This window comes from Oncorhynchus tshawytscha, linkage group LG09, assembly GCF_018296145.1.
Source record: "Oncorhynchus tshawytscha isolate Ot180627B linkage group LG09, Otsh_v2.0, whole genome shotgun sequence".
NCBI lineage: Eukaryota > Metazoa > Chordata > Actinopteri > Salmoniformes > Salmonidae > Oncorhynchus > Oncorhynchus tshawytscha.
The window spans coordinates 59,567,639-59,592,526 of record NC_056437.1 but is presented as its reverse complement, the minus strand read 5'-3'; the positions used below and the strand labels follow the sequence as shown (position 1 = coordinate 59,592,526).

The following is a 24,888-nucleotide window of genomic DNA, read 5'->3' as shown; positions in this document are numbered from 1 at the left end:
AACTGAAAGACTAAAGGAGGGAGCTCAGTAAGAACATAACAAGGACTAAATCTCTCTCCCCTTCATCTCTCTGCAATGGTGGATGTACTATGTGTTTCTTGAGACTTGGGCTTGGGCTGACTTGGAATGTGCTTGTGCCCTGAGACGAGTGAGTGAGTGAGTGAGCGTCTATCTGGGGAAATGGGAGCAGAGGGAGAGCAGCGTGTTCTAATACAATCGCTGCAGCACGCTCAACCAATACCCCGCTCGTTTCTCTACAGACAGAAGAACTAGGCAATAGTTGTTTAGAGAACGCAGCACTTCACTGTTTGAGTGAAAGAGATGTGCATGCTGGCAGCTACAAATACATTTTTCGGATCACGGATAATAAAAAAATAAAATAAAAACGTTTTATACTTCTATTACAATACTCGTTTTGTCAGAGTACTCGGCACACCCCTAGTTGCTAGTTAGTTAACTAACATTAGCTAGCTGGCTAGTGTTTGTCTGGGGAGTTCCATTTGTTGCAGAAGCTTACTAGCTAGCTAACAACCATAGCTAGCTACAGCTCCTCTCCACAGATAAGGATAGTTATAAAAATCTTTGTTGTCTTTGCTGTTGGTGGCTTGTTCTCTGTTGTCTAGCTAATGAGCTAGCTGGCTAACGTTCATCAGGCAGCTGTATTGTAGCCAACCAGGAGTAGAAAAGCCAATGGGCAAGCCACTACCAGTAGTAGTGTTGTCATACCATAATTTTGACTTCAATACCGATACCAGGTTTAAAACAATGAAAACAATGGATACACTACAAGAAAGCCAAGGAAATGGTTACAGTAGGTATGGGTTATCAAGTTATAGCAGCAATCTACCTAACCAAGCAAAGTGAGAAGAATAAGAGCACCACATTGAAGCTACCCAGTAACACCTGTATGGGTGGTGTTGTCATCATGTTTGACAGTCTCCTGAAGGGGAAGGAGTCTCTCCAAGAAATGGCCATATCACAGTCTGCCAATATGGACAGCCCCATCAAGAGGATCCTCCTGGATGATTTATTTTCTATTTTTTCAATATTCTCTTTCTTTTGTTGTTCAGTGAAATCATCTCATGTGAAGAGTCAACTCATTTAATTAAAGTTCAATTCGTAACTAAATAGTTTTAAAAATATATATATTGGAAGGATTTAATCATTTGCAATTATGTCTACTTATGATAAGGTCAAATGTTTATGTTTCTGTCTCCATATGATATGGTAAATATATCCGATGCAAAAAACATCTACATTTAAATGGTATTAATATTAATTTGCATATATTTCTGAAAATGTCCATATTTTACTGTTAATTCACACCTCTGAGTATTCCCCAAAATGTGCAACCCTACAAATAACATTTTATTTTATCGTGAAAGATGTTTTGATCACATTTGATCACAAATTATGGAAATTTGATGTTCAGTCAACTTTAATGGGTAGTGCAAGTGTATTGCCTAACATAAAAACAATATAATGTACTCTAATTTACAGTACTGAAGCATACTAAATTCAAAGGTCAATTTTGAAACATGTATCTTACATTTTTTGCTATTGGACTAACTGGTTGCTAAAATAACTAAATTGAGAAGACATAATGATGTCGTGTTTTGGTGATTAAATCAAAGTGCACATTACATTTAATAGTATACTTATATTTTGGATCAATGGTTGTGTGGTGAAAGATGTATGCACAATTATAGGTTTGAATGTAAGACTGGCTGCGTTACAAGTATTACCCGTTTGGAGTTGACATGGCACTACATACTTTTGAAAATAGCACCAAATCAAAACAAAAAAAAACAACAGGTGACTTCAATTCGGGTCTTTTCTGTGCAGTTTTATTAAATAGAGAATACATCTACTGGGTTCGATACTGCGACCAAAACAGTCGCATATGCGACCGTTTGACTTGGCAGTGCGACACACATTTTTTTTTTTACTGGTTGCAATAGTGCCAGTGATTTCTTGTTACCTGGTCACGTTAGATTTTGGTTCACAATTCGCTTTTTTTAATCATAATGATTTACTCATACAGTAATGTGCAATTAACCAAAAATATACCAACTTTATGAAGAGACAAAGGGAATGCCCTTGTTTGTGTGTGTCAGGGCTCGACATTACAGGGACATTTTTGGAAAGCCTATGGGGCAGTCGATCATCCCCGCCAGTAGCCTGCTTAGGCAATTATTTATCGAGGCTACATAATTGATTAAAAAAAACAATTGATTAAAAAAACAGATGCATTCTCGACGCTGTCGTTATGTTGATTATTTATAACACGAGCTGCACACAAGATAATCTATAGAGAATCTTTCGGACTGAGAGCGCTCTCAAACAACTGGTTGTTGCATGAGTGAAGACCGACAGGGTTAGGAAAGCAGTAAAATGTTCCAAGTTATGATATCTACTAAAATGTTCGAAGTTATGATATCTACCAGTAAATGCTAATGCAAAAAAAAATGGTATTCAAACAAGCTATTAAAAAAGTTCTAAGTCTTGGTTGAATATTTGCGATGCGCAATTCAGTCATCATGATGCAGCCTACTTTGTAAATCTGACATTTCCTTTGGGCTCTTTGGTTCTTGAAAAGTCTTTGAGGTGATGGTAGACAATGTGTAAGTTATACTGATCCAATATAATTATCTGTCACTTCATTTCTGATCAGTTTTTATGAGCGATGTAAGTGATACGTTTTTATGAGAGACGTAAGGGCTTTGGTTTGTTTCCTAACGCTCGGTGTGGTAAAACCATGTGCGGTTATTATGAGCTCGACAACATTGAATGTTGGTTATAACTTGGTCTTCCAATCAAAGTGTTCCCTTACAAAGGGAACCAGGTTTTTGGTCACTTTCTCTTTTTAAAACATGATACAGTAACCCCACAATAACTCTTCAACATCTCAAATGGCGAGACTGACTAGCTACCACATGGACAGACTTTATTAGTGTGTTTGTCAGGAGCATGTTGTCTATATAATCGGGCAATGCCGTAAAAATAATGTGAATGGCAAGGCATAATGCCACTGGGTAGGCCTATTCATTTTTACAATTATTCTTAACCTTTTTATATACGTGAGTTCCAAACATCTCCAATGATCGCTGCCCCTGCGTTTTTTTATGCACGTGATGTCAGAATGCATTCACCGTTCCAAATGTGATTATTATGCAACAGGACTGTTAACACGCGCTACCTGCTAATTATCAACAGGCTGTTTCAACTTGTCAATTTCAAATTATTTTCTAACAAGTTCTAACAACAGGAGGGCCCCTCAGGGGTGCGCGCTCAGTCCCCTCCTGTACTCCCTGTTCACTCATGATTGCATGGCCAGGCACGAGTCCAACACCATCAACTTTGCCGATGACACAACAGTGGTAGGCCCGACCACCGACAACGATGAGACAGCCTACAGGGAGGTCAGAGACCTGGTCATGTGGTGCCAGGACAACAACCTCGCCCTCAACGTGCTTAAGACAAAGGAGATGATTGTGGACTACAGGAAAAGGAGGACCGAGCATGCCCGCATTCTCATCGACGGGGCTGTAGTGGAACAGGTTGAGAGCTTCCAACTTTGTTGGTGTCCACATCACCAACAAACTAACATGGTTCAAACACACTAAGACAGTCGTGAAGAGGGCACGACAAAGCCTATTCCCCCTCAGGAGACTGAAAAGATTTGGCACTTGTCTTCAGACCCTCAAATGGTTCAACAGCTGCACCATCGAGAGCATCCTGACTGGTTGCATCACTGCCTGGTATGGCAACTGCTCGGCCTCCGACCGCAAGGCACGACAGAGGGTAGTGCATACGGTTCAGTACATCACTGGGGCCAAACTTCCTGCCATCCAGGACCGCTATACCAGGCGGTGTCAGAGGAACGCCCTAAAAATGGTCAAAGACTCCAGCCACCCTAGTCATAGACTGTTCTCTCTGCTACTGCACGGCAAGCGGTACTGGAGCGCCAAGTCGAGGTCCAAAAGGATTCTTAACAGCTTCTACCCCCAAGCAATAAGACTCCTGAACAGCTAATCAAAGGGGTACCCCGATCCCTCTTTTATACTGCTGCTACTCTCTGTTTATAACCTATGCAGTCACTTTAACTCAACTAACCAGTGCCCCCGCACATTGACTCTGTACTGGTACACCCTCCATATAGCATAGCTTGTTATTTTACTGCTGCTGTTTAATTATTTGTTACTTATTTATTTACTTAACACGTGTATTATAAAAATTCCCTCTTAATTAAAGCATTGTTGGTTAAGGGCTTGTAAGTAAGCATTTCACTGTAAGGTGAAATTGTAACCAGGAAATTCCTTTTCCTGTAGTACACAAACATCTCCTGTTGTATTCGGCGCATGTGACAAATAAAATTTGATCTGATTTTTTTGTATTTTCTAACAGTTTGAATTGAGGTGTGTTCCGCCTCCTCATTAATTCACATAGAAGTAGCCCATTCCAGCGAATTTATGTTTGAGGCTTTACTGAGCCGGACAAACTCTTCTCTTCGAGGAGAGCCCACGCACTTCACCAATGTTTGCGCAGATCAAATATGCAGACATTTGTGCAGTCTTGCACGAATTGGAACATTTTCAGGCTGGCGCTCGCATCGCCTTCCTTTTTGTTTTCCTTACAAATAACAACTTTGGACATGTGTACTTTCCTATCAAAGTAAGTCCCTTATTTTCTTTATATCGTGTTGTTGTTTCTACTGTAGGCACATACAGTATGTATGTATGTACGGAGCACAATGTATTTACAGTTTTATTCACGGTTTTAAGTATTGGTGACAAATAATGCATTCAGATTATTGCATAGATTGTAATGGACACCTATGATGTGTGTAAAATATTTTTTGAAGGTTGTACTGATTGTAATGAGCTAATGCTAAGTTATTTGCCAGCTATGTGTGGCACCATGTTTGTTGACATTATACAATGCATTCTGGGTGTCATGTTAAACGTCTGTCAGACCAAAGATGTTATAATGAGGAATGGTTCACTCATCTTTCGGGTAAACTTACGGAAGTGAATGAAGGGAAGTGAATGATCGTAGACGACACACCTCCTTCAACATGCATACTATAAACAGACCAAACTCATCTCCTCTTATTATCTTGGGTTGATGGAAAACAAACAAAAAACATGGCGGCATGCACAAACTACCCATCAACGTATTACTTTTGATTTCTAGAAAGTGTTTTACTCAATTATTTCGATCAATGGTGAGCTCACCCGTGATGTGATTAATTATAAATAGTAATTGCTATTAGCTAATTCATATTGTATATTTCTGTCAACTGAGAGTTATACAAATATGAACGCTTGTGTTACATCAATCTTTCCTCAGTTAGCACTAGGACAAATGTAGCCTACATTTTCCGGTTTGGATGATTGTGTTATGCTGTAGTAGCTACTTCTGTGAATGTCTGAACATTGCATCCAAAAATAAACTGGTCACATTCTGGACATAACTGTGTTTGTGCAAAATGTTTCTGTGAAAAAACAGTGGCCAGCTCAAATGCAGGATTGTTGCGTCAATCGAAATTGGACGTTCTAAATAAGCATTAAAATCACACTAGTTGGAGCGTACGCTCCAGGGACCACAGTAGGGACCACAGTAGAATGATCACTCTGGTTACCTGTGAAAAAAGTTAGAGTGGTAATGCATACTTTTTGTTGCATACATTATAGGGGGAGTTTTTTTTTCTATAGGCTATTACAACAATTAAATATTACATGTAGGTCCTAGAAAATTACAATTAAGTGTTTGAAAAAGTCCTTGAAAGTCCATGAATTTGATTTCCTAATGTCTGTATGAACCCTGAATAGGCTACTTTCTCAGCCCGCAAATGAAAGATAAAATCCCCTGCTATTGAAATGATACACGCAGTAGTCGCTTTCCTGTCAGATCTTGACCCATGCCAGTATTTTTTTCTCCCTTCGGGCCAGTAGCTTTCAGTTGGCACTGGCCCGGTGTGCCACTGGAAAATGTACCTGAATATTGAGCCCTGCTGTGTGTGTAGGGCCTGTACGTCTACACTTTGTGTAGCTGTTCCCGATGTTAATGATGGCCTTAACGTTTTTTGGGTACTTGGAAAGGCAATTAAAAGATCCCTACAAAGTAGCCTATGCCTACCTGGCAGAATCATGATTATTTGCATTAATCCAGTGGCCGTTTGTTTAGAAAACGCCATCTTGGAATATCTAATTTAGTTGTTTTTCAAAAAAAGAAAAATTAAGTGAGTTTGAGAGGGAAAACTTGAAAACTAGGGGAAAATCACAGTGCTTCTCCCCCCTTAGAATCTTTTTTTTTGCAGTTATCAAGTATGTTTTTTTTCTTCATATTCTGCCCTCTAGAGGATTTAGCAGAAAATAACACATGGCACTTTGAAATCTGCAATAAATACACTTTGCACTTTATTTTCAGTTTATTTTCTTTGCTTTCCAAATCAATGTAAGAACACAAGGGCATGCTAATTTAAAAGATGGCTTGTCATTATTAGCATGGTTCTGTATGGAATACAGGCAATTTATGGGACACAGGCCAGGTCATTATACATTTCTGTATAAATAAAATTGTTGAACCAAATCATGTGCTGGTGCCACCAACTGAAAAAGTTGGTTAGCACCAGTGCCATCAGCGGAAAAAGTTAGTGTAGAAGACGGCACCTAAATGTTACATCAAATATATCCCTAAAATAAAGTAAAGATAAATGGCTGGTGCGTTTATAAATTTTTTTGTTTTATTTTATTGGTCAGGTATGCCAACCTCACGTGTTGCAGTGTGAGTAGACTGGACTTATCTGAGTGCTGACCTCTATGCATGATAGGCTGGTGAGTTATGTTATGACTGGAGGTTTGTATCTGCTTTTTTTCACGTGCTTTGATCATTTTTGTGTAATGAACAGGGCCTATTTCTCTTTAATCAGGATACAAGGATGGAAGACATGTCAGAAACTCAACTCAATCAAGGCCAGCTGTCACCCAGCAAATAAAAATACACTGCATTGCAAAAAAAGGCACATGACACATGCAATGTTAATTTCTTCCCATGAGAACAGACAGAAAGAGTACTTAACTGATTATTCCCATTTTCAGACTGGAATAAAGCTGGGGTCCTACCTGGTGTCAAACATTAAGCCATCATGAATGGTAGGGCTTTCCGCATCAGTTGAGCTATTCATAATTAAAGGTACAATAAAAATAGCAGGGTAGAGGTGGTATTGTTATTGACGTTGCTGTATTTATGATATGATAACTAACAACAGTTTATTTTCCTGTAGATTAAGGAAGAACAGCTCTGAGATCCCTAAACAAGAGATGATTATCTGGCTGTAAAGACTTGAAGATAGGCCTTATTTGGAGCACTGTACCGCCTTTACCCAAAGTTATTTTATAGCATATGAAATTGATATTTTGGTCAATAAATCATCTTGATTACTTTGATTTGTACAATTTGTGCTATGGCTGTGCATAAGTGTTATAAAGTGAGTGATTAGTATTTATAACTAATAAAACATGAAAACAACTCATTCTAAAAGGTCTAGAAACGTCTTAAGTCGGATATCTCAAGACATTGGTATTTCTATGGACTGTCTTAAAGACGTCTTCATTTTCTAAGACAAGTCGTAAGACAGGTCTCTAAATGCCTCAAGACGTCTTAATTTATGTCTTTAGACATCACAGGGAATATCAGGGGAATCTCCAAATCAACCTGGTCCCAGTAAATCCGAGGCACACCATTTATTATGATATGTTATGCTTCGTATGGTATGTATTCATTTGTCGGTGTCTATCACTCATTTCGTATGACAGGTTACAAATTACTATTCATTTTATGTTTTGAGTTTGCAAAACAGAATATGTTTCGAATTAGCAAAACGTATGATATTTTATGAATTCTAGCTAGGTGGCCAACGTTAGCTAGCTGGCTAACGTTAACTAGGCTATGGGTTTAGGGGAAGGGTTAGCTAACATGCTAAGCAGTTGCAAAATAGCTAAAAAAAATAGTAAGTAGTTGAAAAGTTGCTAATTAGCTGAAGTTGTCCTTGATGAGATTTGAACTCGCAACCTTTGGGTTGCTAGACATTCACGTTATACACCCGACCAAACTACTTTCATTTTTGCCTTAAGTAACCATCGGTCTTATGTACCCATACCAAACGTCACATATCATACTACTGTTCGGGATTTACATTTAATATGTTGCGTCTAGTCTATGAGACCAGGCTTTCCCAATAGAAAGTGAAAGTTCTGTACTTTTCTGAACTGAGATAAAGGGCTCACTCGGCTATATAAATGGGTAGAGGCAGCGTACCACCATTCAACTTCGAAGAAGACTAAGTAGAAGAATAAGCTATATCAGACAGATTCTTACATTTACAAAATGGGTGGAATCTACAGTTATTTATACCCAGAGGTAAGTAACCTACATTTGACTATTCATACTATGTTATTTATTCACTAAGATCCTTTCTGTTGGCAACTAGTCTGTAATCTGAAATCTATTTAGCAAAATTCTGAGAGAACATCCACAATTTCATAATTTTAAGGTGTCCGCAAGCATGAATGTATGCATTCTCCAAACCATAAAATGCTAGACTTACATTTAAATGCATTATTTGTTGTTTTTCAAAAGAGATACATGATCAGGAAATATAAGGGGAATGGGAAATCCTGTATGATTACTTCTCACTTATTAGAGTGAACTAACTTAGTCTGTTTTGCCCCAGTCTTCAGGGGAAATCACAGTTGTCACTCAGACAGAGACCTATCAGGACACAGACAGGTGAGCCTAGAACCTAGAATCTCTCTCTCCTTGGTCAAGTCAATCAAATTAATTTACAAACCCTTTTTACATTAGCAGATATCACAAAGTGCTTTACGGTAACCTGGCCTAAACCCCAAAGTGTAAACACTCCTGTCTGTCTTTCACTTTCCCTATAGGTAAACTTCCTCTATCCCCACCCAGGTCACAAGAGCAACAAGGTGATAACACAGGGGATTCCCAGCCGTCAGGGAAGAACCATGTTGGCCCTCAATTAGAGAGCTCAGACAGGGAGGGGAGACGTCTAAAATGTGGGGGGTCTATCCTTGTGGGGACCTAAAATTCCCCAAAGTCATTTCCCAATGAGGACAAGGGCTATTATAAATGTAGGGGTTTATGTTAAGGGTTAGAATTAGGGTTACGGGTTGATGGTAGGGGTTAATGTTGGGGTAAGTGTTCGGTTTAGTGTTAGGGGTGAGGGAAAATAGGATACTGAATGGAATTTTACATAACGTGTGTGTGTGTAAATACCCTGGTTTAAGCCTTATCTCTTTTACTATTGCTTTGAAAAGTGAACATCGGTTTCTGTCCACCCAGGTCACCAGAGCAACAAGGTGATAAGACTAACACCGTGATTCCCCCAGGAAATTCCCTAAGTGCCTTAGGTGTAAGTAGGCTTAACTCTGTATATGACTGAAACAAAGACCAACTCGAGGAAATTATGTTTATGAGTGTGGGGTTTCCCCCTAATCAAAGCAGCTGGTTGGGTTAACATTTAGGGGAAATAGTTAAGGGTTTATTGTTTTTATATTACCACCACAATATAAACCTTTTTAAAATGATATATTCCGACTTGTTTATAACCCCCGTTTTTCACTTGATTATTAAATATCTGTGTGCTCTTTTTATTAAGGCCAATGACAACATTGAGGATGTGGACAAGTTCAATGTCCTTGTGAGGTGTGCGGGAAAGACCATGGACATAGACGTGTTCCCTCTGGAGAGAATAGCAGTTCTGTTGGAAAATGCATGTCAACAGGCAGGAAAGAAATGCAGCACAATGAAGCTTGTTTACAACGGTAGGCTATCTATCCACATGACGCATCCTTATGAGTTAAAGCAGTAGGCCAGTTGTTTATTTCATATGGAGTGTTGTTTTGTTGTTGACCGATGTCGAACAAGGTCATGAGAATCTTACATAGGCTAGGTAATTCGCAGTTAAACACTTAGCTGTAAAAGTATTGTATACTAAGATATGAATGGAAATGGTATTTCTTTAATAATAAAAAACAGCTTCTAAAAGATTGGTTTGATGACTTCTGTTTGCAGGGGAAATGCTGGATGAGAGCAAAACAGTGAAACACTACAAGCTACGAAGAGGAAACTCAGTCAACCTCATTCATGCCTGTTAAAAGTATGTAGCCTAAGTTAAATGTGTTACTTATTCTTACTGTACGTGTCATCATAGCTGCAGAAAGCAGAATATAATATAAATTGGTATCTTTGTGTCAAAACTGAGAAAGGCTATAAGATGCACTACACATAAATGGTATTACATAGTATCATTACCTACAATTTTATAAGCTAATCTTTGAGTGCTGGTGCCCTAGCATTACATTGTAAAAAAAAACTATTGAGGCCCTAGACGCTAGCATTACATTTGACCATTAGGCCTACCTGCAATTTTGTCCTGTCTATTTGCTTTTAACAATAAAACTGATATTTATCCAGACTTGTGATAATTGTAGGCTACTTATTCTACAAGATCACAATGAATATTCAATTCGTATCATTTTAAGAAGCTAAAACTAATGCAAGAAATCATCAGGATACAACAGCAAACTAGATTATAATAAAATATTGAGCTAACGTTAATATGCCTACATGGTTCCCTGACAAAAAAGTGTAGTCGTAGACCAGGCTTCAAATGACCACTAACACAGCGAAACGTTGAAATTTAGCCTACTTCATAATAAGCCAACTTACATCTAAGACCTAGAAGGCCAAATTATATTATTTCTTACTTCAAATAACTTACAAGTTGTGTGAACATCCTCGTGATTCACAAACTCACGTGTTTACTGAGACATAAAATGTCAAGCGAAAAATATGTGGGTCCTATAGGCCATTTTTGTGCGTCATAAACTTAATTTTCTTTTACCAAAGCACATTAAACACTAATGCAATTATGCTAGAGAATTGTTTGTTTCTAGTTCAAAATGAGTCTATATTTACTTATTTTCTAACTGCTTACAAGCTTACCTCGCCTGGCAGTTTAGGCTACCATTTGAACTAGTCAATGGGGGGGAAAGCCTGTAACGTTAGGCCCTAGGCCTAGCTCATACATTGTTTGTGCATCAATAACTACAACATTTTATTTGACCAAAACATGTTAAAACCTGAATGGAATTATGTTAATTGTTCAAAATGTGTGGAATATTTTTCACTTTGGTCATATTTGTCGACTTTCTTTACCTGGTTGGCTACGCGGATATGGGGCCTACTCCAGAATGGCGCCCTTCTCCCAAAGCGCATTGTGATGGGTTTAATCCAAAACCCGAAAAAGTTGTTTTTCATAAGTAGCCTAATTACTATGCCCAAATAAAAGCAGATTAAGCTTTCATTAATTAATGCGACGGTGACTTAGTTTTACCAAGTTAATCACGGAAATTCTGATCCGTGGTGGACGCATCACCATTTACACACATACTCCCGCCGTTACAGTACCAAGAGTGATCAATTATCGCTACCTCTATACTCAATAAAGATTCTGGCAACCGGGTAATGTCGACCAATACACTTTTTTTTCTGGTCCTTGTTATTCTATTGAAGTTGAAATTTAAAATGACATTTAAAATTGAAATTCTAAGGTTAGGATTGGGTATGGGTTATGGTTAAGGTTGGGGTATTGGCTAAGGTTATGTGTAGGGTATGGAGGTCCGGAGGATCCCGAATAGCTTTTTTTTATTACCTTTCCTTATATGCTAGTTTATAAGAGGGAAATTACAACTATTTAAAAATATTACAATATGGCCTAATGATTCAGTCTATGCTATAGGCTAATAAAACTATGAAATAACACATATGGAATCATGTTGTAACCCAAAAAGCGAAGGTCAGTCAATACGGAAAATTTCAAGAACTTTGAAAGTTTCTTCAAGTGCAGTCGCAAAAGCTATCAAGTGCTATGATGAAACTGGCTCTCATGAAGACCGCCACAGGAATGGAAGACCCAGAGTTACCTCGGCTGCAGAGGATAAGTTCATTAGAGTTACCAGCCTCAGAAATCGCAGCCCAAATAAATGCTTCACAGAATTCAAGTAACAGACACATCTCAACATCAACTGTTCAGAGGAGACTGCATAGATCAGGCCATGTTCGAATTGCTACAAATAACTAATAAAGGACACCACTAAGAAGAAGAGACTTGATTGGGCCAAGAAACACGAGCAATGGACATTAGACTGGTGGTAATCTGTCCTTTGGTCTGATGTGTCCAAATGTGAGATTTTTGGTTCCAACTGCTGTGTCTTTGTGAGACGCAGATTAGGTAAACGAATGATCTCTGCATGTGTGGTTCCCACCATGATGCATTGAGGAGGATATGTGATGGTGTTGGGTGCTTTACTAGTGACACAGTCTGTGATTTATTTCGAATTCAAGGCACACTTGACCAGCATGGCTACCACAGCATTCTGCAGCGATACGCCCTCCCATCTGGTTTGCGCTAAGTGGGACTATAATTTGATTTTCAACAGTTCAATGACTCAACACACCTCCAGGCTGTGTAAGGGCTATTTGACCAAGAAGGAGAGTGATGGAGTGCTGAATCAGATGACCTGGCCTCCACAATCACCCGACCTCAACCCAATTGAGATTGTTTGGGATGAGTTGGACCGCAGAGTGAAGGAAAAGCAGCCAACAAGTGCTCAGCATATGTGGGAACTCCTTCAAGACTGTTGGAAAAACATTCTAGGTGAAGCTGGTCGAGAGAATGCCATGTCATCAAGGCAAAGGGTGTCTACTTTGACAAATCTCAATTTATTTTAAGTTTAAAATGTTCTACTTTTACGCCCCATTTCATGGTATCCAATTGGTAGTTACAGTCTTGTCTCATCGCTGCAACTCCCATACGGACTCAGGAGAGGCAAAGGTCGAGAGCCATGCATCCTCCGAAACACAACCAAGCTGCATCGCTTCTTGACACAATGCCACTTAACCTGCTTTCAGCATGCAAGTGATTTGTTTCTGACAATTTGGAGTCTGTAATCGAACCCACAAATGCTGATGCTCCAGATACTCAACTAGACTAAAGAAGGCCAGTTTTATTGATTCTTTAATCAGAACAACAGTTTTCAGCTGTGCTAACATAATTGCAAAAGGGTTTTCTAATGATCAATTAGGCTTTTAAAATTATAAACTTGGATTAGCTAACACAATGTGCCATTGGAACACAGGAGTGATGGTTAAAAATAAAACAATTTGTACCGAATAAAAAATAGAAGTGAAATGTGTTTCCATCGGATTTTCAACTCTACTAATGGTTTCCTTGAAAATGTTGTGCTATATAGCAATTTTGCCCACTCTGGTATTGGCATATGCGCTCTAGCCAACAACTCGCAGATAAAGGGTGCACAGATAGCGCTGTTGGCTAGAGTGCACAGATAGCCTACATGATGAGATTATTACGGACAAAAGAGCGAGATTATTTTTATTTGACAAATGACAGATTGTTAGGTAAGTGCAGCTACAGGCTGTGTTTACATATTCGCGAACCACCCATCACTATATAAAACCCTGATGAGATTAGAGACGCGTTGGTTTTTATCAATTTCCACTGTCCTCCAAATTGCTGAATCTCATCCTCACGTCAGCCACAAGAAGCGGCCATAAAGGGGCGACATAATACAATTAATGTAGGTGGTTGGAAAGACTATCGACCGATGCACCTTTTAATAGTTCTTAATGTAGACTTTATTTGTGTGAATTAAACGTATGGTCGTATACATACATAAACAACATAGGCAAACGCTGTAATTTACTGTATATCATAGCTACTACTATCTCCTGAATTGGATTGCAAACCACGTGACAAATGCGGAAGTTGGCACCGGTCGAAATCCGGCGAAAGGGGAGTTGATTTGCTCATACTTCTTCGTTGTTTGAGGTCCCATATTATTTTGTCTCTCAGTGACTTGGACACAACCGACAAGGACACTAACTGCACTGTGTGTGCATTTAACCTCAATTGCAGAATTTACAAGGTGAGTTCTTGGAGACCAAAATACGGTGATAATTATTTCCAAACTGAGTTTGCTACCATAGAGATCCTATATTAAATGAGTAATTATATGGTTGCCACTTGCTCAGCACTGTCGAACTCCAAGTCCGAAGAGACAGCACGTGTCAAGACAGCAGGCGCAAACTCGTTTCAGGACGTAGCCGCATATTATAGAAATATCAGACTATAAACTAATCTTTGTACACAAATACAATATATATTTTTTTACTGTTGCAGTTGACTAAATGTACATTAATTTACGTAAATCTACCAAAAGGTTCAGTTAACTAGTAGACTAAATTTATTTCAAGTGAGATAAAGCCTTTTTAGAACCCACGATAGTCACTGGTAGCGTAGGTGATTTGTTAAACGCTTCGAACACACTGACAGTCATTTTGGATTTTGGTACACCAGAATTACAATTTCCAATGAAACGCTGCGTTTGCCTTGCAGCATTACGTTGCAGATGCAGCTGCAGTTCGTTCGATGTGGTGCATACGTTGGATTTATCGAATGTATGCGTCAAACTGTGAGCGTAAACGGCTTGACAGAAATAATAACGGAAGGTGAATATTGAACTTTTGTTGCATACATATCCAGATGATACGGCATACTATTTTGCGCAATGAGGCTTGTCGGTGTTTGAAGTGTATCTGCTCTAGGCCAGGGTTTCCCAAACTCGGTCCTGGGCCCTACATCTATCTCATTATGAAATTGCTTTGAATGGAATACTGTATTAGTCAGCTGTAAGCAGTAGCAGTGTGTGGGGGCACATTTGTGGCCTGCTGGAGGTCATTTTGCAGGGCTCTGGCAGTGCTCCTCCTGCTCCTCCTTGCACAAAGGCGGAGGTAGTGGTCCTGCTGCTGGGTTGTTGCCCTCCTACGGCCTCCTCCACGTCTCCTGATGTACTGGCCTGTCTCCTGGTAGCGCCTCCATGTTCTGGACACTACGCTGACAGACACAGCAAACCTTCTTGCCACAGCTCGCATTGATGTGCCATTCTGGATGAGCTGCACTACCTGGGCCACTTGTGTGGGTTATAGACTCCGTCTCATGCTACCACTAGAGTGAAAGCACCGCCAGCATTCAAAAGTGACCAAAACATCAGCCAGGAAGCATAGGAACTGAGAAGTGGTCTGTGGTCACCACCTGCAGAACCACTCCTTTATTGGGGGTGTCTTGCTAATTGCCTATAATTTCCAGCTGTTGTCTATTCCATTTGCACAACAGCATGTGAAATTTGTCAGTGTTGCTTCCTAAGTGGACAGTTTGATTTCACAGAAGTGTGATTGACTTGGAGTTACATTGTGTTGTTTACGTGTTCCCTTTATTTTTTTGAGCAGTGTAGATAAAAACAAATCGAAATGAAATACCCAGTGGTGGAAAAAGTACCAAACGGTCATACTTGAGTAAAAGTTAGCTTAATAAACTCAGCAAATAAAGAAATGTCCCTTTTTCAGGACCATGTCTTTCAATGATAATTTGTAAAAATCCAAATAACCTCACATATCTTCATTGTAAAGGGTTTCAACACTGTTTCTCATGCTTCAATGAACCATAAACAATTAATGAACGTGCACCTGTGGAACGGTCATTAAGACACTAACAGTGTACAGACGGTAGGCAATTAAGGCCACAGTTATGAAAACTTAGGACACTAAAGGAGCATTTCTTCTGACTCTGAAAAACACAAAAAGAAGATGCCCAGGGTCCCTGCTCATCTGCGTGAACATGCGTTAGGCATGCTGCAAGGAGGCATGAGGACTGCAGATGTGGCCAGGGCAATAAATTGCAATGTCCATACTGTGAGAAGCCTAAGACAGCGCTACAGGGAGACAGGACGGACAGCTGATCGTCCTTGCAGTGGCAGACCACGTATAACAACACCTGCACAGGATCGGTACATCCGAACATCACACCTGTGGGACAGGTACAGGCTGGCAACAACAACTGCCTGAGTTACACCAGGAACGCACAATCCCTCCATCAGTGCTCAGACTGTTCGCAATAGGCTGAGAGAGACTGGACTGAGTGCTTGTAGGCCTGTTGTAAGGCACGTCCTCACCAGACATCACTGGCAACAACGTTGCCTATGGGCACAGACCCACCGTCGCTGGACCAGACAGGACTGTCAAAAAGTGCTCTTCACTGACAAGTCGCGGTTTTGTCTCACCAGGGGTGATGGTCAGATTAGTGTTTATCGTCGAAGGAATGAGCTTTACACAGGCCTGTACTCTGGAGCGGACCGATTTGGAGGTGGAGGGTCCGTCATAATCTGGGGCGGTGTGTCACAGCATCATCGGACTGAGCTTCTTGTCATTGCAGGCAATCTCAACACTGTGTGTTACAGGGAAGACATCCTCCTCCCTCATGTGGTATCCTTCCTGTAGGCTCATCCTGACTTGACCCACCGGCCATACTGCTCATTCTGGGAGTGATTTCCTGCAAGACAGGAATGTCAGTGTTCTGCCATGGCCATCGATGAGCCCGCATCTCAAGCCCATTGAGCCGGTCTGGGACCTGTTGGATCGGAGGGTGAGGGCTAGGGCCATTCCCCCCCCAGAAATGTCCGGAAACTTGCAGGTGCCTTGGTGGAAGAGTGGGGTAACATCTCACAGCAAGAACTGGCATGGTGCAGTCCATGAGGAGGAGATGCACTGCAGTACTTAATGCAGCTGGTGGCCACACCAGATACAGACTTTTGATTTTGACCCCCCACCCCCTTTGTTCAGGGACATATTATTCCATTTCTATTAGTCACACATCTGTGGAACTTGTTCAGTTTGTCTCAGTTGTTGAATCTTGTTATGTTCATACAAATATTTACACATGTTAAGTTTGCTGAAAATAAACGCAGTTGACAGTGAGAAGACGCTTCTTTTTTGCTGAGTTTAGAAAATGACACAAGTAAAAGTCACCCAGTAAAATTCTACTTGAGTAAAAGTCTAAAGGTATTTGCTTGAAAATAATACTTTAGTATCAAGAGAAAGTTTGAGTCATTTGAAATTCCTGATGGCACCATTTTCTTGTTTTTTATTTATTTACGGAAAGCCACAGGCACACTCCAACCAGATCAGAGGCATTAGGGATGACCAGGGATGTTCGGTTGATAAGTATGTGATTTTGACTACTTTCCTTTCCTGCTAAGCATTCAAAATGTAACGAGTACTTTTGGGTGTCAAGGAAAATGTATGGAGTAAAAAGTACTATTTTCCAAAGGAATGTAGTGAAGTAAAAAAAGAGTAAAGTACAGAAACCCCAGAAAGTACTACTTATGTCCTTTTTAAGTATTTTTACTTAAGTACTTTACACCACTGGAAATACCCATATAAATTGCAATTCATGTTTATTCTTCCCAATTTAAAAACACTCTTGCATATCTGTCTAGGTTGGAATTGTAGCTGTTAAAATACAATAAATCATTTTCAGTTTGACCTGGAATAAATTAAGTGATCACATCACACAGATGTAGACCGGATGCTAATAAGAAATCCCGCTATGCCCTCTGATGAACCATCAAACAAGTAAAGCGTCAATACAGGACTAAGATTGAATCCTACTACACTGGATCTGAAGCTCGTTGGGGGTGGCAGAGCTGGCAAAATATTATGGACTACAAAGGGAAGCCCAGCCGCGAGCTGCCCAGTGACACGAGCCTACCAGCAAGCTAAATTGCTTCTATGTGTGCTTCGAGGCAATTAACACTGAAGCATGCATGAGCGCACCAGCTGTTCCGGACGACTGTGTGATAACGCTCTCCGTAGCCGATGTCAGTAAGACCCTTTAAACAGATCAACATTCACAAGGCCGCAGGGCCAAATGGATTACCAGGATGTGTACTCAGAGCATGCGCTGACCAACTGGCAAGTGTCTTCACTGACATTTTCAACCTGTCCCTAACCGAGTCTGTAATACCTACATGTTTCTAACAGACCACCATAGTCCCTGTGCCCAAGAATACCAAAGTAACCTGCCTAAATGACTACCGACCCGTAGCACTCACGTATGTAGCCATGAAGTCCTTTTAAAGGCTGGTCATGGCTCACAACACCATCATCCCTGAAACCCTAGACCCACTCCAATTCACTTACCGCCCCAACAGATCCACACATCACGCAATCTCTATTGCACTCCACACTGCCCTTTCCCACCTGGACAAAAGGAACACCTATGTGAGAATGCTGTTCATTGACTACAGCTCAGTTTTCAACACCATAGTGCGCTCATCGCTAAGAGACTAGACACCTCCCAATGCAACCTGATCCTAGACTTCCTGACGGTCTGCCCCCAGGTGGTATGGGTAGGCAACAACACATCTGCCACGCTGATCCTCAACACTGGGACTCCTCAGGGTGTGTGCTTAGTCCCCTCCTGTACTCCCTATTCACCCACGACTGCGTGGCCAAGCACGACTCCAACAGCATCATTAAGTTTGCTGACGACACAACAGTGGTAGGCTTGAACACCAACAACAATGAGACAGCCTATAGGGAGGAGGTCAGGAACCTGGCAGTGTGATGCCTGGACAACACCCTCTCCCTCTATGTGATCAAGACAAAGGAGATGATCGTGGACTACAGGAAAAGGAGAACCGAGCACAACCCCATTCTCATTGAATGGGCTGTAGTGGAGCAGGTCGAGAGCTCTAAGTTCCTTGGTGTCCACATCACCAACAAACTATCATGTTCCAAACACACCAAAACAGTCATGAAGAGGGCACGACAACACCCATTCCCCCTCAGGAGACTGAAAAAATTTGTCATGGGTCCACAGACCCTCAAAGTTATAAGGCTGCACCATCAAGAGCATCATGACTGGTTGCATCACTGCCTGGCATCCAACCACAAGGCACTATAGAAGGTAGTGCGTATGGCTCAGTACATCCCTGGGGCCAAGCTTCCTGCCATCCAGGATCTCTATACCAGGTGGTCTCAGAGGAAGGCCCAAAAAATTTTCAGACTCCAGCCGCCCTAGTCTCTGCTACCACATGGCAAGTGACAAGTCTAGGCCCAAAAGGCTCCTTAACAGTTTCTACCCCAAGCCATAAGACCGCTGAACAACTAATCAAATGGCTACCCAGACTATCTGCATTTGACAGCACAACCTGGGGTCATGCTCAGCATTTGAGATTGTGCCTGCACTTGTTTCTTAAGTATGCCAGAGTTGACATGCCTTACTCGCATAGGTACAGTACCAGTCAAAGGTTTGGACACACCTACTCTTTCCCCGTTTTTTTTCTTTATTTTTACCATTTTCTACATTGTAGAATAATAGTGAAGACATCAAAACTATGAAATAACACACATGGAATCATGTAGTAACCAAATAAATCTTAAACAAATCTAAATATAGTTTATATTTGAGATTCTTCATATAGCCACCCTTTGCCTTGATGACAGCTTTACACACTCTTGGCATTCTCTCAACCAGCTTCATAAAGTAGTCACCTGGAATGCATTTCAATTAACAGGTGTGCCTTGTTAAGTCCATTTGTAGAATTTCTTTCCTTCTGACAGTCCATCATTACTTTAAGACATGAAGGTCGGTCAATCCGGAAAATTTCATGAACTTTGAAAGTCTCTTCAAGTCCAGTTGAAAAAATCATCAAGCGCTATGATGAAACTGGCTCTCATGAGGACCGCCACAGGAATGGAAGACCCAGAGTTACCTCTGCTGCAGAGGATAAGTTCATTAGAGTTACCAGCCTCAGAAATTGCAGCCCAAATAAATGCTTCACAGAATTCAAGTAACAGACACATCTCAACATGAACTGTTCAGAGGAGACTGCGTGAATCAGGCCTTCATGGTATAATTGCTCAAAAGAAACCACTACTAAAGGACACCAATAATAATATGAGACTTGCTTGGACCAAGAAACATGAGAAATTGACATTAGACCAGTGGACATCTGTCCATTGATGTGATGAGTCCAAATTTGAGATTTTTGTTCCCAACCGCTGTGTCTTTGTGAGATTCAGAGTAGGTGAACGAATGATCTCCACATGTGTGGTTCCCACCGTGAAGCGTGGAGGTGTGATGGTGGGGGATGCTTTGCTGGTGACACTGTCGGTGATTAGTTTAGAATTCAAGACACACTTAACCAGCATGGCTACCACAGCATTCTGCAGAGATATGCCATCCCATGTGGTTTACGCTTAGTCACACTCATTTTAAAAAGGACAATGACCCAAAACACACCTCCAGGCTGTGTAAGGGATATTTGACCAAGAAGGAGAGTGATGGAGCACTGCATCAGATGATCTGTCCTCCACAATCACCCGACCTCAAAACTATGTAACCCAATTGAGATGGTTTGGGATGAGTTTGACTGCAGAGTGAAGGACAAGCAGCAAAGAAGTGCTCAGCATATGTGGGAACTCCTTCAAGACTGTTGGAAAAGCATTCCTCGTGAAGCTGGTTGAGAGAATGCCAGGAGTGTGCAAAGGTGTCATCAAGGCAAAGGGTGGCTACTCTGAAGAATCTCAAATATATTTAGATTTGTTTAACTTTTTTTGGTTACTACATGATTCCATGTGTTATGTCATAGTTTTGATGTCTTCACTATTATTCTACAATGTAGAAAATAGGACAAATAAAGAAAAAGCCTTGAATGAGTAGGTGTGTCCGAAGTTTTGACAGGTACTGTATGTAGTGCCAACATGGATCATAACATCTACTGTTTCTCAGTCTGACAGGAGACATCTTCCTGCTGTAGATGAGCAGCCCAGAATTGTGTGGGTTTTTTTTGCCTTAAAAATCTTGCTTCAAACATTTTTATTCCAGGTCAGAATAAACATGATTACTTGTATTTTAACAACAGTTCCAACCTAGACTTGTTTTCAGCAATCATTTCTACAGTAAGATGTACAGTAGGCCTGATCATTTTTTCATATTAATTTGTATTGTTGCTTATGGTTGAAATACACTGCTCAAAAAAATAAAGGGAACACGTAAACAACACAATGTAACTCCAAGTCAATCACACTTCTGTGAAATCAAACTGTCCACTTAGGAAGCAACACTGATTGACAATACATTTCACATGCTGTTGTGCAAATGGAATAGACAACAGGTGGAAATTATAGGCAATTAGCAAGACACCCCCAATAAAGGAGTGGTTCTGCAGGTGGTGACCACAGACCACTTCTCAGTTCCTATGCTTCCTGGCTGATGTTTTGGTCACTTTTGAATGCTGGCGGTGCTTTCACTCTAATGGTAGCATGAGACGGAGTCTACAACCCACACAAGTGGCTCAGGTAGTACAGCTCATCCAGGATGGCACATCAATGCGAGCTGTGGCAATAAGGTTTGCTGTGTCTGTCAGCGTAGTGTCCAGAGCATGGAGGCGCTACCAGGAGACAGGCCAGTACATCAGGAGACGACGTGGAGGAGGCCGTAGGAGGGCAACAATCCAGCAGCAGGACTGCTACCTCCGCCTTTGTGCAAGGAGGAGCACTGCCAGAGACCTGCAAAATGACCTCCAGCAGGCCACAAATGTGCATGTGTCTGCTCAAACAGTCTGTTTCTGACTCTATGAGGGCCCAACGTCCACAGGTGGGGGTTGTGCTTACAGCCCAACACCGTGCAGGACGTTTGGCATTTGCCAGAGAACACCAAGATTGGCAAATTCGCCACTGGCGCCCTGTGCTCTTCACAGATGAAAGCGGGTTCACATTGAGCACATGTGACAGAGTCTGGAGACGCCGTGGAGAACGTTCTGCTGCCTGCAACATCCTCCAGCATGACCGGTTTGGCGGTGGGTCAGTCATGGTGTGGGGTGGCATTTTTTTGGGGGGGCCGCACAGCCCTCCATGTGTTCGCCAGAGGTAGCCTGACTGCCATTAGGCACCGAGATGAGATCCTCAGACCCCTTGTGAGACCATATGCGGGTGCGGTTGGCCCTGGGTTCCTCCTAATGCAAGACAATCCTAGACCTTGTGGCTGGAGTGTGTCAGCAGTTCCTGCAAGAGGAAGGCATGGATGCTATGGACTGGCCCGCCCGTTCCCCAGACCTGAATCCAATTGAGCACATCTGGGACATCATGTCTCGCTCCATCTACCAACGCCACGTTGCACCACAGACTGTCCAGGAGTTGGCGGATGCTTTGATCCAGGTCTGGGAGGAGATCCCTCAGGAGACCATCTGCCACCTCATCAGGAGCATGCCCAGGCATTGTAGGGAGGTCATGCAGGCACGTGGAGGCCACACACACTACTGAGCCTCATTTTTACTTGTTTTAAGGACATTACATCTTTCGTTGATCAGCCCGTAGTGTGGTTTTCCACTTTTAATTTTGAGTGTGACTCCAAATCCAGACCTCCATGGGTTGATAAATTTGATTTCCATTGATCATTTTTGTGTGATTTTTGTTGTCAGCACATTCAACTATGTAAAGAAAAAATGATTTAATAAGAATATTCCATTCATTCAGATCTAGGATGTGTTATTTTAGTGTTCCCTTTATTTTTCTGAGCAGTGTATTAGTAGTTAACTAGCTAGCTAGCTATTAGCTGGGTACAAGGGGATTGTTTGAAAGAGAAACTTACATTGACAACTATGAGAGATGGTACTCCCTTTGCTTATCATCACCTGTTATAAAATGACAACAATGCCTTGCTAGCTGACGATCGCGCTGCTGCAAGTGTGTGGGTCGTGGAGTGATCTTCAAGAAAACTGCAGAAAAAATATCCGGTAAACCGCGAAGCACACGGGCATCTCCTGCCCACCTGCACAGCTGCCAAACTGAGCAGGGACACCACTGCTAAACAGAGTGCAGTTGTACTTGGCCAAATCAATTCCAGTAATTAATGAAATAATTATACAAGTAGTCTGAGACCATTAACAGGTCGGTGACCCACTTTGGGCCATACTTTAAGAAAGGCTGGTTTAGGGACAGTCAACAAAGTGCATGGGGGGGGGGCTAAAGAAGGTGTGAAAAGACTTAGGAAGGCAGTTCTTACACAGTATGAATTGTTGTGTATACAGAGAAATTCACAATACAGTTACTGTCTAAGCACAACCCTGCACAACCAAAAAACCCTTCCTCATCTCAAAGTACTCTGTAAACCTCCCCCAGCCCATTGACTTTGACAGATCATTCTTGTCAATAGCAGCCCTTTACAGGGGATTTCTGTAGACATGTCTTTGTATTGCGTTTTGAGAATCTGCAGAGAGAATAATGAGGTGATTTGTTTGATGACTGTTGTAGTCTTGATTTTCCACCTTTCCGTGTCTCTTGCTAGTTTCTGTCCCACAATCTTGATGTGCTCCAAAACCGCAAGGTATGTCCGCTCCCTCATGCTTGTGTACTCTGTGGTCCTCAGGCTACCTCTATCCACCTGTAACCCCATAACATAACTCAGCAATAGAAACACTACCATTTCATGTTTATTCCGTGCTTACTGTAAATTGTCATCTTAACCATCATCAGCTTGTAAATATTTTGACCAATATACTTCCACCTTGTGCAGCACTAGGGGTTGGAAGCGCATGTTTGTGGAATCAGATTCAGTACCACCTACAACAAAATACACAATTAGTGGGGTGGTTAAATTGTGCATTGTTGTATGTCTTAGACTAAGCATAGCTAACATGGACATTTCAATATTGTCAGCTTGCTGTTTAGCTAACTAGCATCACTAAATTAGCAGCAACATTGCTAGCCAGCTTGAGACTCTGAGAACCAACTAACTAACCACAGACAATGTTATACACATTCATCATTGCTACCAACACACAGAGTGATTTAGCTATATCAACAATTCTATTTTTAGTAACTGAGTGTTTTCCAGACAAGGTGGAAGAGATGGCTACCAAATTGAGATGCTCTTTATTTGGTAACATTAAGTTAGCTAACGTCAGTCAAAGATAGAATGAACAAACAAACATGTTTACTCTGCTGACGGTAACTACCAGTCTAGCAGTGATTACCATGGCATAGGTGAAATTGTTTGACTGTGTGTATACCAAAAGATAGCTATATGATTTAGCTGATGGCTTTCAAAGTTCAGTACGGGATTGTGATGTTAACTAGCTAGCTAACTTGCCCAGCTAGGCTAGCAAGCTAGCTAACTTTAAGTTACTTCTAGTTCAGAATCTTCCATTTTTGTTATGAAGGAAAAATAAATTGTTATGCAGGTCTTTAGCTGTTGTACACATGAAACTGTGTCATTCTGAACTTAATCCGCAGTGTAATATTCCATTTTGTTGTGACTCGAGCGATATCGATCCGTCCATTCTACAGGTAACTGCGAAAACAAAGGAAACACTTAAGTAAATGAGGGATACAAAGTATATTGAAAGCATGGGGTGCTTCCACACAGGGAGTTCCAGACACTTGTAGAATCTATGCCATGGCGCATCAAAGCTGTTCTGGCCCAACACACTATTAAGACACTTTATGTTGGTGTTTCCTTTATTTTGGCAGTTACCTGTAGCTACACGGAGAATGGAATAGCTGGATAAGGGAAATGGCTCAAGTAGTGCAAAAGGGAATGTAACATTGCAGATAAAATTCGTAAGGACCCAATTTCATGTGTACAACATCTTAAGACCTACATCCCTATGCTGAGAGCTTTGCCATTTCTAAAAGGCCGTATTTGGGCCTTTGTTCATGTTTTTTTGGGCCCCCATACTACACAATGAGGATGAGGAAGTGATTTGCTGTTTGGGGTAAGTTTCTCATGTGAAATCACAAAAAAGGTGTCTGAACCCTTGTATAACATTCCATTTACATAAATTTAGATTTGGTTGTAAAAAAAATCACTTGCTTTAGTCACCTCCCTCATGGATGCTTCTTCCTTCTTTGCAGGGTAAAAAGGAGGGAGTGTCAGTG

At 41.2% G+C, this 24,888-nt stretch overlaps 1 protein-coding gene across 5 annotated transcripts in view; it reads left to right on the top strand.

The window, feature by feature from the left end:
• The first annotated feature begins 8,057 nt into the window (after nucleotides 1-8,057).
• LOC112214612 (UPF0687 protein C20orf27 homolog) overlaps nucleotides 8,058-24,888 on the top strand; it is a 33,998-nt gene continuing 17,167 nt past the window's right edge. The window contains exons 1-6 of one of the 5 annotated variants that reach the window (XM_024373496.2): nucleotides 8,058-8,424; nucleotides 8,738-8,793; nucleotides 8,952-8,993; nucleotides 9,370-9,439; nucleotides 9,686-9,851; nucleotides 10,102-10,186. The gene's annotated coding sequence lies outside the window, so the exon portion shown is untranslated. Of the gene's footprint in view, nucleotides 8,425-8,737; nucleotides 8,794-8,951; nucleotides 8,994-9,369; nucleotides 9,440-9,685; nucleotides 9,852-10,101; nucleotides 10,187-13,871; nucleotides 14,037-17,142; nucleotides 17,167-23,296; nucleotides 23,336-24,888 lie in introns of those variants that run through there. The other 4 variants (XM_024373497.2, XM_024373499.2, XM_024373498.2 and 1 more) reach the window with 4 other exon arrangements.